Raw genomic sequence first — 16,097 nt, 5'->3', positions numbered from 1 at the left:
GTAGTTTACTGGTATATGCTCTTCCTGTGTGCATGGCTATATGTATGCGAATAATAAGTGCTGAGTGCTCATGTCTCACACACTGTTTGAAAGACTTCCAAATGCCCAGATTTTCATCCATTATGAAAAGAGTAATTTGGCTGCACTATTCCTGCTTCCATACATTGAGTGGTGTAATGCTGGGCCCCCATTGCATGCAGTGTTTAGGTTTGCACTAAGTTCGCAATGCTTCATGCCTGCAAGCACCCCTGCATGTATAATATTTATATTGATTATTATACCAGAATTGGTTCCATAGATAGTATAGGATGCTAATGTAACCTCTTCTATAGTAGTCCAAAGTTAAGTTTAGCTACTATAGTCAGTTATAGGGATTGGGTTCAACCATATTATAGGCTAGATCACTTTAAGTATGTATATATATATATATAATCATACATCTAAAATTCAGAACTCCAGCAGTGGTGCTACGTGTTACAGTGGTTAGGGCTCTGGTGCATTACTCAGGATTAAGATCTCTTTGTTTTTAAAGTTAAAGGCATCAAGCGTTGTGAAATTAGTATAAGGACATGCACTGTACAATGTCAATTTTATTTTATAGTGATCAACAAAGTTATGTTCATGCATTACACCCTTTTCATATGGTCACATTCAACCCGGGTTAACGCATTTATGTTAGCTTCTTAACCTGAGTTGAACTTTGAAGTCATAAAATATCAACCCTACAAAGCAGTAGGGTTCAACCTGCCAGGTTGAACTTGGTAAAAGCGAAGTGCTTAGAAGACAATTATCACTCAATGAATACTATCATCTGGTGATTGCTTGTGAACAGAAAACTGGTGGGATACTCAACCCAGGTTGAACTCACTTTTGAGTGTCCATATGAAAATGGTGTGAGTTGGTTTATTTGCTCCAGCAATAAGACAAGGGATTCCACCTGCTGTTGGAAGTCCTACATTGTATTGATTCCTAAGTGTTGATGCTCTTAGTAGAGTGAGAATGCCAAACAGGACAGGCATATTCGAATTCCAGCATAGGGTGGACAATGCATTTGTATGCGATAGATTTATTGATGTTGAAGAATTGTAGAGACAGTGACGAAGAAAGTTGAGTGATCTATAGTAGCCTTAGCTGAAACATTTTACAATGCTCATTCCAATTGAGTTTAGAGTGAACAAAAATGCCAAGATAACGTACTACAGGATGATGTGAAATAACTGAAGAGTCCAGATGGTATGATGGTTATGAAATTAAAATTGGAAAACATTTGTTGGAAGTTATGATACTATCACACTTTAATGGGTTTAAAAACAAAAGCCATTTTTTTTGTCCACTGGGCTATGTTTGACAGATCAAACTGAGGCAAAGCAGTATCATTAAGAGAGGATATTTCCCACTAGATAATGACATCAGCAATCATTTGACTTTACAGTGAGATACAACAGTGGAAATATCATTTATAAGAAAAGAGGTGAGGTACACCTGAAGTAACAGGTAGCCATGAGGAAAACCGTCCATTAACAACAACTCGCTGATGATGTTCAGTTAAAAAAGCTTTAGACCAATTCAAAATGCCACCAGTTATACCTTAGGCTAGTACTTCCAACTTTAACAGTAATCAAGGGTGAGAAACAGAATCAAAAGCACATGCTGTTACGATTCTCCACAGATTTAACCCAGTTGTTAACTGCTTCTAAGAGTATTGAAATGGTGGAACAGTTGTGTAGAAAACCAAACTGGAAATCGTTAATGAGATTGTGATGCTCGAGAACAGAAACAAGTTTGCAAAAAATAATTCTTTCCATAATAATTATTTGATAATGATAGAAATCAGACTGATTAGATGGCAATTACTTGTAACATGCTTGTCACCCTTCTTGTGAACTGGTACAATATTAGCACTAATTTCCAGTCTAAAGGTAATTTCCCATAGCCAGTTGAAAGTGACTGTTGATACAGTTGAGCCAATGATGGTGCAATAAATTCAGCACCCAACTTCAACAATCATGATGGGAGTAAATCTCAGCCACAGGCCTTGTCACATGTAAATTAGTTGATTCTTCATACATCTTCAGTAGTAAATTTGATAGAGTCAATGATGGATGGGTGAAAAGATAATGATTCTTTCAATGTTGGAACATCAGAACCATGTGATACTGAACTAAAGTAGGCGTTAAATGCCTCTGCCTTCTGGAAGTCTTCAGTCACATTGCCATTATTATGTAGCAATGGTCAGATAGTTATCGTTCACTAAAGAACACATTAGGGTAGCATTACTGAGGTGAAGAGACAGTGAAATGGTTGACCAGTTGATGCATGGAAGGTTAAAATCTCCACATAAAACAATAGGGTGTGATGAATTAGTAGAAAGTATATGATAAGTTTAATAAGTTCAATGATGATACATCAGAATTGGGCAAACGATAAAATGTACCAAATACCACATAGTATAGCGGCACAACCAAAATATTGTGCACTTTTTCATAAAGCCATGAAACTTTCCACATAAATAGCATTCCTCAATACGTGTATTTTCAGATATAGTGCCATCGCTGATTTGACCTTTGGTGACTTTTACGGCCATTTTTGTACAGAAAATTGATCATTTTTGTCTTTAACTCCCCAAGGCAGTAATTAACTTGTTACAACATGGTACCAAACAAAAGATCTTGCTGATAGAAACAACTTGGTTTTTATTTGAAGTCAATAGGTGATTTCATTACAAAGTTATGATCATTTTTACTAGTCGCAAAATTTGATAAATTTACCTGCCCTCAAGGTGTGAATCACCTGTGGGCAGATAATTATACATAAGTTTATCAAATTTTGCAGCTAATAAAAATACTCATAACTTTGTAATGAAATCACCTATTGACTTCAAATAAAAACCACGTTGTTTCTATCAGCAAGATCTTTTGTTTGGTACCATGTTTTAACAAGTTAATTACTGCCTCAGGGAGTTAAAGACAAAAATGATCAATTTTCTGTACAAAAATGGCCGTAAAAGTCACCAATAGTCAACTCAGCGATGGCACTATATCTAAAATTACATGCCACGAGGAGTACTATTTATGTGGAAAGTTTCATGGTTTTATGAAAAAGTGCACAATATTGCCAATTTTTGGGGCTACGCCGCTATACTAACAGGTCCAATATGTGTTAATAACTCAAGCCAAAGTAGCTCACTGTCAAATTCTAGGTCTGAGCGACATATATAGCAGTTAAGCAATCCCTGACCAACACAAGTATTCTGCCATCATGTCTGTTACGGTCAAGACGATATCCAACATAATGGGATGGAGGTACAACAAATGAATGTGTAACAGTGTCATCTAAAAAGACTCAGTAATAGCAACAATATCATATTGAAATGAAGCTAGATATAAAAATTAGTTTGTAATGTATTAGTAAATATTAGCCATATTTCTGCAATGCTTAAAGATACTAAGGTAAACTTTAACACAAGACAGATAATCACCCTTCATTTTAGCTATAAAAAGAGAAAGGTGACCAATTAATATGCCCAAAAGGTATAAAGTTCTTCCAAAATCAGGTCACAATTGCAAAATTAATAGCATAGTTTCTGTACCATTAATCATCATTAATGATTTTATTCATATAATCAGGCATAAATATTACATATTACATAAACAAAAAAACATGATGTGTCATTGGACTCGTGCAACCATATTGGTATGCCGCATAATTATACTTAATATAGACTTGTGAAAGTTCAGGTTGCACAGAACCAGTTATTTACAATTATGACCCTGCATGTCGATTTTGCAAAATGCATCTTCATGATCAGTCATGTGTATACTCAGATGGTTTTAGTACCCTCATAATCTGTGTGTGTCAGTCTTTTTAAAGACTATTTTTGTTGGGGGATCAGTCTTTTTAAAGACTATTTTTATCGGTGCCTCCTCATGGTGACCCCTGGGCAGTATTTGTGTGTTCACTTACAAATACTGGTAAAAGCCAACATAGCACTTTTGGAATCATGTGGAGTAGTCTAGATTCCAGTAGTGTTAAGCTTATCTTGGGGTGCTTGTGATCCAGGATAAGCTACATCTTTGTGCAACTTTTAACTGTTCATTAGCATGAGAGTTTGGAGTGTAATTTTTGTGGTTAATGGATTTGTTGGTTGGTAGCTGAAATGTTAGGTCTTTGGTGGAGAGTTCTAGTAATGCACGTGTTTGCAGGAGTAGACCTGCAGCTAATAGTAGTGTAGATTGTAAATTGATATAATTATTAGTTAAAGAATTAGAGAGATATCAAATATGTGTGGCAGGCATACAAGAAACTAAGTGGTTCGGTAAGGATGTTTGGCCAACAGCTGATGGCTGTACCTTTCTCCATTCGGGCAGTCCCCTGCCTGAAGGGAATGAGGTTGCATCCAGAGGTGAAGGTGTTGGCTTAATAATGTGGCTACTGAGGAATGGAGACAAGCTGGTGAGGTATGGAAGGCGGTTAATTCAAGAATTATATTAGCAAAGCTATGTTGAACTAGTCATGGAGGTAAACATCATAGTAATAAGAGCAAACCTGTTAATGTTGGTTGAATGAAAGGAATGAGGCAGGGGAGGGGTTGCTGCAGTTTTGTGCAATAAATCAACTTACAGTTATGAACACTTGGTTTAGAAAGAAGAGTATGCATTATGGTACCTGGAGACACCCTGCTATGGAGGTGTCCCATATGATTGATTTAGTGATGATGCGGATGGACCAATGGAAGTACTGTGGGAGATGTTTGTGTTATGAGAGGGGCTAATTGTTGGACAGATCATCACTTAGTCAGAGCTAGATTAAGGCTTAGGTTTTCGCATGTGGGTGCTGGTGGTGTTCAAAGAAGACCTTTCTCCATTTACAAGTTGGCACTGCCTGCCAACAGGGATGCTTATGTAAATTGTTTAGAAGAGGCCTTACATGTCCACCTATACAAGTCTGATTTATGTAATAAATATAACTGACAGGAATTGCGTCATTGTATTGTCCAGGCAGCAGAAGATGCTATATATTGGTCATGGGAAACAAAGGCAACCTGAATGGTTTGAAGACAACATACAGACATTAACACCATTTAATTAACGCAAAGGATGCAGTGCACAATAGAATGCTCAATTCCAATTTAGCTGGAGTATGAAAAGCTTTTGGGCAGTCGCAGTGGTTGGTTAAGAAGGCAGTTGATAAGGCAAAGGAGAATTGGATTTTGAGTGTGGCCAAGGAAGCAGAGAATACTATCAAAGATGGAAAGACCCGCTGGGGGTGCATTAGATGGCTGCAGCGGGCCTATGCAGGTTGAAGACCATGTATACCTAGAGTGGTAAAGAAGGAAGATGGAGAATTGACAAATGGTCCATCAGAGATGTTACAATGGTGGCACCAGCACTTTAGTAAGTTGCTGAACCGGCAGAGTAATTAGTAATGTTGATGAGGAAGTGATTCAGCAGTTGCCTGTTGTTCCTCCTAACCCTGAGTTTGATGAGTCTCCATCCATGGAAGAGTTAGAATTGACATTGTCATGCTTGAAGAGGCGTAAGGCTGGTGGGAGGACTGGTATTCTTCCAGAGTTGTTGTTGTATGGCAGTTCCATGTTACGGAGTAGGTTACTACAATTGATGCAAGACATTTGGAAAGATACATGGTGAAGTAGTGCGTGCATGGCAGACTGGAAGGATGCTGAAGTAGTTCCAGTGCTGAAGAAGGGTGATTTACAGAATTGTGACAATTGGCGTGCGTGGCATTAGTTTATTGGATGTAGTCGGCAAAATGTTTGCTAAAATTATCCAGGAAAGGCTTCAGCACATTGCAGAAAACATTTTGCCTGAATCACAATGTGGTTTTCAAAAGGGAAGGCTTAGGGGTTGCTGTGATATGATTTTTGTGGTTTGACAGCTATTGGAAAAGGCATGCGAACACCAAGAATTGCTGTTTACTAGAGCTGTGACCTGGGCCAGATGTACATAACCGATTATTGGCTCCCTACAACTGATCAATTAACCGATTGATTGGCTTAATATTTATTTTTACATTTTTCAATGTAATTTTGTATCTTAACAGTGTTTTCTTAATCAAAGGTGCTGTGTGACAAAAGAATTAAAGGGTGAGAGCAGCTTTGTGATGCGTAATTCCTAGCAAGCACACAATAAATAGCCTCCTCACTCACTTTAGTGAACATTTTATTACCAAAGCTGTAAATAATTTTGTGTCATGTGATCCAATTGCATAATTAGTTGTTGCATAGATAGCCCGATTATCAATCACCATCGAGAATAACCAATTGATTAACCGATTATTGCATAACTGATTCACAGCCCTACTGTTTTCCCCTTTTGTTGTCTTACGAAAAGCATATGATTTGGTGCCTAGAGAAGGTCTTGGAGAGGTCTGGTGTTCGTCCTTGTATGTTGAAGATTGTTAGGCCCTTTCATGAAGGTATGCATGCTGTAGTTAGGGTAGGTGGCACTCTGTCTGAATGTTTTGAAATTAGAAATGGTCTACGGCAAGGATGCACCCTGGCACCCAAACTTCTCAATCTGTACTTTAGTGCTGTAGTGACTACCTGGAGGTGTGATTGTGATGAAGTTGGTGTTGATGTATTGTCTCATCCCAGGAGGAAGTTGGTCGGTGATTGAACGGCTAAGTCTCAACTTAACACTATAAAAGTAACAGAATCCTCAGTTTGCTGATGACCTAGTACTGTATGCTTCCAGTCGTGATAAGTTAGAGAGTGTCACTACAGGGTTTGTAAGGAGGACAGGGAGATGGGGTCTGACTGTTAGTGTTCCTAAGACCAAAGGGATGGCTTCTGGTGATGGTTTGAGTGTTGCTGATACTGCTCCATTATGAACCGATGGTGGGGAGATTGAAATGGTGAACAATTTTACCTACCTTGGTTTAGTGGTGTCTGATGATGGTGACATTTCTTAGGATATTAAGTGTAGACTGGCTAAGGCTTCCCGTGTTTTTGGTTGCTTAAGACTTTCAATTTTTGTTAACTCAAGCTTATCATTGCGAACTAAGAGAGCAGTGTATCAGGTAACAGTGTTAGCTGTGCTATTGTATGGGGCTAAAATATGGACTCTTAAGGCTCCCCATGTGAGGCGTCTGACTGTTTTTCACAATCATTGTATCAGAACCATTTTAGGGGTCTCCAGATATAAACAGTGGCAACAACACCTTACTTCAGCTGCTTTGCGAGACAAGTTTGGCATTGAGCAAATATCTAAGATAATCATGGAGAAGTGTTTACGCTGGCTGAGCCATGTTGGGCGTATGGATGAGAATAGGCTATCTCAGATTGTTTTGTATGGAGAGATGAAGTAAAAGAGACCTGCTCATGGACCCAAAAAGTATTGGAGGGCCGGGATCTTGTTTCTATTGATTTACAAAATCTTAATTTAAGTGACAGCTGGCAGGAACTCTGTTTGGACAGAGACACATGGTATAAGCATTGTCAAGAAGGGATATCTCAGCTGTGCCCTATTGGAGAGAACTTGTGTGCTGCCAATAACCAGCCTTTGGGTGGAACATTTACTTGTCTTTGTGGAAGAACCTTTAGAAGAGCTAGAAATTGGACATGACATCAAAAGTTCTGCAAAACTGCACATTCCAAAAGCCTACTATAGGCTTCGTTATTACAACGTCAGTTGTAGACAACTTGAGGTGTGAGGCATGTGTGTCGAACCATCTAATATACGGAATCCAAAAATTCAATTTTTTGGATTCATTGATTTAATAAATCGCTATTAAATACCCATTTATTAAATCAGAATGGCAAATGTATATTATAAATATACATTTGCCAGTCATTGTGTGTGTGTGTGTGTGTGTGTGTGTGTGTGTGTGTGTGTGTGTGTGTGTGTGTGTGTGTGTGTGTGTGTGTGTGTGTGTGTGTGTGTGTGTGTGTGTGTGTGTGTGTGTGGGTGCGTGCGTGCGTGCGTGCGTGCGTGCGTGCGTGCGTGCGTGCGTGCGTGCGTGCGTGCGTGCGTGCGTGCGTGCGTGCGTGCGTGTGTGTGTGTGGCGTAACAATGCCATCATAACACGATCGAGGTATATATACACAGTGTTGGGCAAGTTACATTTTAAAAGTAACTAGTTACATATTACTTGCAACTGAACTATTTAGTTACAGTTACATATTACCCATAAGATAAAGTAACTATAATAATATTACATATTATATTACTTTGTGTCCACAGCCTTAAGCTGTCACGTGTGAAACTACCACCTTATCACGTGACATGATTTCGTTGTTGGGCAATGTGCAAATCTTGGTTATAAGTAAGAAGCTGGTGAATAAGCTTCATTCAGTAGGCTTCAATACTTCGTTGTGGCTAGGCGTTACTCAGTGGATTACTAACGAGATTAGTAACTTCATTACTTGTAGTAATAATATTACGTAATATTAGACTCGTTACAGAAACTATATTACTTAGGTAACGCGTTACATTTGTAAGTAAAGTAACTTGAGTTATATTACCTGTTTTTATAGCGTATTTCGTTATATTACTTAGGTACCACAAAAGTAATAATATTACGTAACGCGTTACATAAGTAGCACGTCACTCCCAACACTGTATATACACACCTATAATTGTATTAAACAGGTGATTTACTATTGCAGTGTGAGTGATTTTTGTAGTGTAAACAAAGTTATTAATGATTTCACAAGTTAAAGGTAACATGCAACACAGCATCGAATACAGTGCACTTTTGTCAATGAGAAGTACAACCTCAAAGTTTGTTTGAAGTATAGATTGTGGTCACTATATACAAACCATCATTCAATACCACTATCTTTGTAAGGTTGTACTTACATTGTAAGGTCATTCATTCTGCATGGCTTCAGCTATATAATTATATATATATATATCAATGGCGGATCCAGGATGGGGCATTTGGGGCAAATGCCCCCCCCTTCAAGAAATTGCATACAAGATCGAGATACTCTAATAAAGCAGTCACAATGTTCATGAGGCAGTGTAGCTTACCTATGAAGCTATAGGATTTTATTTTACATAACAGACGTGATATAGTTGGTAAGGATAACTAGCTATTATTGTCATGACCTTTTTTTTTTTTTTTTGGTCTTCAACTGGTTTTCAGCAAGTTTTTTTGGTCTTCAACTGTTTTTTCAGAAAGGTGCCCCCCCCTCTTTCCAAACTCTGGATCCGCCCCTGTATACATCTTGCAGCCTATAACACTTTATAGCATGAGCATTCATGTTTAACTCGCATATTGCTTTCTAGGCAGTACCATTGGAATGGTTCCTATTATGTTAATTAGTGTATGGTGAAACTGAAATTGTCTACCTTAGTTCTGTTGATTGGATACCATGTATGGTCAAATAGAGCAGTATAATTTGTGCCTCTTGATTATACTCCAAAGTTGTTAAAATGCATGTGGAAATCCTCTTAAGTTGTACTCATCTTCTGAACTCTCTATAATGTATATGCAGATGATACAACATTAATTTCTGACCCTGCATGGCACTGCATGGGGGAACACATCTGATCTCTCACAAGTGAACACAAAAGCAGCTGACCTATCAAGACTCACGGCAGTGAGTCGCGCGGCCAGTAAAGCAGAAACGCGCGCCGCAGACACTACCACTACGTGAGGATTTTACAGGAACGAACGTTGTCAAATTCGGCCTTCCTGTAACTCACCCGCCACTTACGCTATCCCTCTGAAACTCTAGAGTTGAACTCATCGTGTCACTAGTAACTACCACACAAGCAGTGAAGCAAATCCATGCCGATTGTTTCGTGATCGAGATTGCCGACATCAAAGGGGAAGTTTTTTTTTTATCGCATGCGGTTAGACGCAACCGCAGGTGTATGCCTTGCGTTCCTTTGTGCATTCCAAACATTGATTGCCCTGCTATCGCTTCAGTATTCACTCAATCGCCTAAAGATTCATATTGTATTATTGTATTAATGCTTTACAGTGACCAGCACTGAAGGTCTGCGTATCATCGATTTCACCATACATGATTACCCTACAGTCGTAATTTCAGCACCAAACCATAGATACTACACCCCCAAACAAAGTTTCAGTCGTCCTCAGTCGATCTAGAGGCCAAATACAAAACCCAGATTGTTGTTTTCCGCAATACTCGCTTGGCATGTAGGGCAATGTGTCTTTAAACTGTTCTAAAAGTTTCGTTCATGTGTTTTCGAGAATGGCTAGTTTGAAATTTGAATTTAGTCGCCCCCACATAATTTGCTCTCTCTATATAAGAATTTTACTCGGAATTTAAAGAATGACGCAGAGCACAACTGCGGTCACTGGGTATTGATGAACTGGCGCTCTATGTAGTTAATCAGTGCATATAGCCACAAAGAAGTGTGCTGCCATAGATTATAGTCCAGATATAATCTATGGTGCTGCATAGCTACCATCGTTCGTTTTTTTAAAGAATGACACCGAGTACAACTGCGGTTACCAGTTGTTGACACAAGCTGCTAGTAATTAGCACATGTAGCTAGCCAATTGTCACCATGCATTATTGAATTTTATAGCACCCCCACACAAAAATTACACATGTAATTACAACATACGGAGGACACATGAATACCAAACACTTTTCACAACAATAATGTAAGAATTGTACAATAATGACTGTAATATAACTGCTATGAAAATGTTTTCCAGTGGCCCGCCATGATAGCAAGTCTCACATGACGGCATGTATATTCATCCAAGCACAATGGGAGCAACAAGTAAGTACGATGACAAATTGGTATGACTCCATTTGTAGAATCCAGATGAGTGGGTGTGGCTCCAGTATGTCTAAACAGTTAACAAACATTCCTGTTATAAATACGTGCTAGAGTTGCAATATAATAGTATAGTATTTAAATGCAACAATACATAGTCTCCATTGCATCACTATCAAACAACACTAAGTGGAGGATATTGTTGCATCTCTAGTATGTACACTCTATCAGTACAACCTGTCTTAATGGCCACCAGTACAGAAAGACAACCTCTCTTGAAAAGCCAATTCCAATTGAGAATTTATGCACTGTTACCTGCTTATTGAGTGAAGGTGGAAATAAACAAGTTCCACCGTAATTTATACACGTGATCTGATCTGTATATTCTGTCAGTGGATGAGATCCACTTGGCCAGGACAAAATGTGACCCAAATGTCCTGGATGATCCATACTCAACCCACTTATGACCCAGTGGCACAATGGAACTGAGTATAGAGAATACAATTATATTTATTTCTAAGATGTGTGGACACATTACAACGCATTACATGTACATACAATACATGCTACGTACTGTTTTAGCATTTCAAGTCACCACATTATGTACGGACCAGTCAACAATGCTTCATAGTACCCATCAATAAACCTGAAGAAAAGTTACAAAAAATAAAAATTCACACAAGTACAATGAAACCTCATTAATATGGCCAACTGTGGAACCAAAAAATTTGGCCTGAATAACAAGGTGGCCTTATTAATGAGGTCATAAAGTATTGCTTAGCTATATTTGGGATCTACTAGAGGTGGCCAATATAATGAGGTGGTCTTATTAAAGAGGTGGCCGCTAAGTGAGGTTTCACTGTATGTACAGTTCACAATGGTGAACAATATTAATGGTTAACAATATACACTGAAACCTGCAGGTCACTTGTGGAAGATTGCTCTCTACACAAAATGACACATTCAGAGATTGTATTTAGATGGATGATACAGTAACGCATTGTGACTTCAATACTCGCGATGTGTCACTGCTAGGCAGCAACCATATACACGGCACTGCCAATGCACAACATCGCACTTGCTCGCACACACAATTTTGCTCAAGATTTTACAAATTGATAATTAAGGGGTGTGGAAACTAGCTGTTCGCTCGAAAGACTGTGTGGCAGCTGTTTCCCTTCTGTACAAGTGACCACCAAGACAGGTCTACTGTGGATGAAAGCCAGGCATTAGATATTTGGTATTTCATGTGTTGAAGGCATTCCAGGGCTTCCGGTAGTCTCAAATCTCACCACAGTTTAACTCAGGCAGTGTTTTGGTCACCACTAAACCACTGGAATGCTGTGTTATGTTCAGCTTGGCTACTATATTGTAGAACTGAAATGGATACTCTGAAAAATATATCCTATGGATAATGACTTCATCACTTTCTTCATCAGGAGCTTGTAAGGACCAATAGTGAAACTTTTTACACTTTGAGCTGACAACCAACTGCCTAAGTCTGAAGCAGTACCTTTGGTGCTCTAACAGATTGGCTGCCCCCTTGCTGCCAGCACTCACTGTCTCATACGCTGTCACACACTAAATCCATCTTTATAGCCAGTTAGAACAGCATGCTTCTTACCTTTTTTAAGGCCGCAAAATGCAGCCACCTCTTTAAAAAGCTAGGTCAGAAAATTTTGTCCCTACAGCCTGAATAATGACCCGTTTTCACTGTACTATTAGTGATTAGTGATCATGGAGGATTATTTATTAAGATACTAAGATATACAAACGCTACAACCTCTAAATATAGCAGTAAATTTTTTACCCTGGTCCAATGTATTTGATTTTGTATAATAATTAGAATAGCTAAGTACGTAATTGATTTTGTTTATGGATGTACAGGCATAAGCCTTTATCCTTAAAATACAAATACAAATACAATGTCTAATAATCGTGAGAGACTCTACTGTGACAAATACATGTTTATCATGATATGTGCTAATCGCCTTTTTACAATTAAGTTTTACAACACAAATACATGTATAGTTAAACTCACCAATTGTGACTAAATCCCTTCAACACGAATGAGACAACCTTGGAGACAACAGCCTCACAAGCCTATTCTGGTGCGCTTATTTAGTAGTAATATAAATTTTAAAGGCGTTTATTTACAACAGGACATAATTACGCGCCTCTCTATTGTCTCTGTACATACTTGCCTTTTCTTTACTATTCTCATTTCATTTCACAAGATCTCTTGGCAGGGGCGTAGCTTCTTCGCTTGAATTAGTCAATGCTTGAAGTAGATCGAGATACTCTAATAGAACAGTCACATTTCTACAAGTGCCATATTTTATATTGTAAAGTCTGTAAGTAGCTAGTAATTTAAACTATACAATCCGATGCTAAGCAGAAGTTGTAACTATACTAAATATTGATTCCTGTGTTACAGCTGTTTTGTGACTGCTCTAATAGAGTATCTTGATCGTTTTAATGCAGTACAAGATGAAAGGCAAAGTGTTATTAAGGGTTTAATAGCTAAAATGGGTGTTAGTTGACTGCAGTTGCATGCCACTAACAGGGCCGCCCAGAAAAATTAGGGGGCCCAGGGAAAAGAGTTAAAGAGGGGCCCAGGGGCAAGGAAGGGTCTAGATCCTGACTGCTCTGTTAGAGTATATCGATCTTTCTTTAAACAGGCTCGTAAACAGGTATTCAAGGGGCCCCTTTCGGGCTGGGGCAAAATACCCCAGTTACCCTCCCCCCCCCCATGTGGGCGGCCCTGGCCACTAAAATTACAGTTATATTTTAATATTCTGTCACTGTAATCTGGGGTTTCTGTCAAAACCATGGAAACTCACCTACTGTTATCAACAGTGCATTGCTTATTCTAACCAAAAGTATTGAAATCCCATCCAAAAACAACTTTTAGCTGTAAAACAAGTGCGCGCCCAAGTAAAACAGAGTTAACTGCGACAAAAATAATGATATCATAATGCGGCCATGTGCGAGGTGTGCAAGTTGTAAAATTAATATTAGCTAATCAGATAATACAATGTTATTGTTAAAGTGTTAATGAGAACTATGTGACGCTGCTAGTTTTTAAGTATGTGAGCATCTTCATAAATGCCACACAAATTTAATTCTCAATAAAGCAATGTGTATAGATTCTCTGATAGCAATAAATAGTTTGAGTTTGGCTGCATTTCCTGTATACGGCAATGCTACAAACAAAGGAAAGGTGGCCAAACTCAAACTATTTATTGCTATCAGAGAATCTATACACATTGCTTTATTGAGAATTAAATTTGTGTGGCATTTATGAAGATGCTCACATACTTAAAAACTAGCAGTGTCACATAGTTCTCATTAACACTTTAACAATAACATTGTATTATCTGATTAGCTAACATTAATTTTACAACTTGCACACCTCGCACATGGCTGCATTATGATATCATTATTTTTTGTCGCAGTTAACTCTGCTTTACTTGGACGCACACTTTTTTTACAGCTATAAGCTGTTTTTGGATGGGTATATATATACACTTATCCTTCAAATCAAAAATAATGTATCTCTTACACACAGTAAAAACAAACTAGTGAAGGTCACTACTAAATGTAGTGAAGGCCACTACTAATGTCTGCCACAATACTCACTATTTTTGTGTAGTGATGTTCACAACTAATTTTGTAGTGACCATCACTACCATGTAGTAACATTCATTACTATGTAGTGAGGGTCACTACAAAAGAGTAGTGAATGTCACTACAAAAGTAGTGAATGTCACTATACTTACAATAGTGAGTATTGCAAGTATTGCATGTATTATAGTAGTGAAATTCACTACTATTTTTTTACAGTGCAGCAGTGTTTATTCTAGGGCTATTAGGGGGGAACTCCCCCCCCCCCCTAAAATCTCAGACTCACTCCCTAAAATTATGAGTACTGCTACACTATACTTACGTTCAGCATGTTTTTAAAATGGCACACAAAACTTTAAAATGCTCTCAGATTCAATCTCAAGAGTGTTTATTATGTAAAATTTTCTCAGGTTAAAAATTGCGTACAGTGTGCAACCTTAAAACACCCTCAGATTCAATATCAGATTATTTAATTTTTAAAAGTCTCCTAGGGTACATACACAATGAGAGCCCAAGTTTACCCGGTTTCTTAAAATGTCCTCTCAGAGAGTGTAATTTTGTAAAATATTCAAAATGGCATGCACAGCCAGCAAATATACTGCCAGATTAAATCTCAGGAAGCCTGATTTAAAAAAATATCCACAACCATGAAAATACCCTAATATTCAATTTGAAATAGCCTATGAGGTTCTTGTAAGACAACCACCTATGCAGTTGGTATTATACATGCAGTGATAGTCAACACAATATCTCCATGATCTCACACAAATTGTTTATTCACCAGATTCAACAAATGCACTACTAATAGAATGATTGCGTACATGAGGTGTACATGGTTGTCCTAGATATTACATCATTCTGTCATCACTTTGCATCATGCTCTATCAACCATAGGATTTGGCTTCACCCAATCTGCACAAAAATCAAAATCAACACTCATGACACAGCTTAAGTGACTAACCAGTTTCACAGCTATTTCAACTGTTTTAAATTATAGTGAACTTGGACAACTATATGTAGACTTTCAGGTACCTGGTCACCCCCAAAATTACTGATTCCCTCCCAAAGGATAAATCCTAGAATAAACACTGCAGTGCATGTTTGATGCATATGCAGTCAAAGGGAGGAAGGCATATATGTGACCGAATTTTGGAAATCACCCTTATGGGTGCATTTGACACATTAAATATTTAGCTCTGAAACACAGCATTATAAGTTAAATTCCTACCTATTAAGATATATTAAAAAGTGTTTTCTGCTATTAACAGCACCATGCTAGTTTCAAATATTCTAATTGTTTCAGGCACGACCATAAGGGTGATTTTCCAAAATTCAGTCACATATACAGCAGTCTGGAGACTCCACTAGTTCAGAACAATGGTTTTTGAGAAATTGTTAGAAGTATATGTGCTGCCATGGAGATATTGTTCGAAGTACGTGCTGCCAAGGCTATACCGCAAAAAGGAAACTAACTTGACCTTTAGATTGAGACCGTTCACTGCAGACACTTTACCTATTTGCATTAATTTACCTTGTATCTTTGTTACGGTTCCATCTTACCATCTGCTGTGCTAATGCATGGATACCATCACTGAAGATGCTATATATTAGTAAATAGAAATTTGGCAACTTGTAATTGCTCATATGCATACCTTAAGAAGTGTGTGACCATGTACTATACTTTACTATTCTGATATTTGATGCCCATTTATATCCCATGATCACAGATGTCCAGATAGGCAAAAT

At 38.1% G+C, this 16,097-nt stretch overlaps 1 long non-coding RNA gene across 1 annotated transcript; it reads right to left on the bottom strand.

Annotated features, from left to right (window-relative positions):
• Nucleotides 1-10,510: 10,510 nt before the first annotated feature.
• Nucleotides 10,511-13,239, bottom strand: LOC136238773 (uncharacterized). The gene is made up of 3 exons (XR_010693196.1): nt 12,766-13,239; nt 11,299-11,370; nt 10,511-10,797 (listed from the first exon to the last, which is right to left on the bottom strand). It is a non-coding gene; the product is annotated as an uncharacterized lncRNA (long non-coding RNA).
• Nucleotides 13,240-16,097: the final 2,858 nt, after the last annotated feature.

The sequence above is a fragment of the Dysidea avara genome, chromosome 11, assembly GCF_963678975.1.
Source record: "Dysidea avara chromosome 11, odDysAvar1.4, whole genome shotgun sequence".
NCBI lineage: Eukaryota > Metazoa > Porifera > Demospongiae > Dictyoceratida > Dysideidae > Dysidea > Dysidea avara.
The sequence above is the reverse complement of the archived record's forward strand: the minus strand, read 5'-3'. Positions and strand labels throughout refer to the sequence as shown.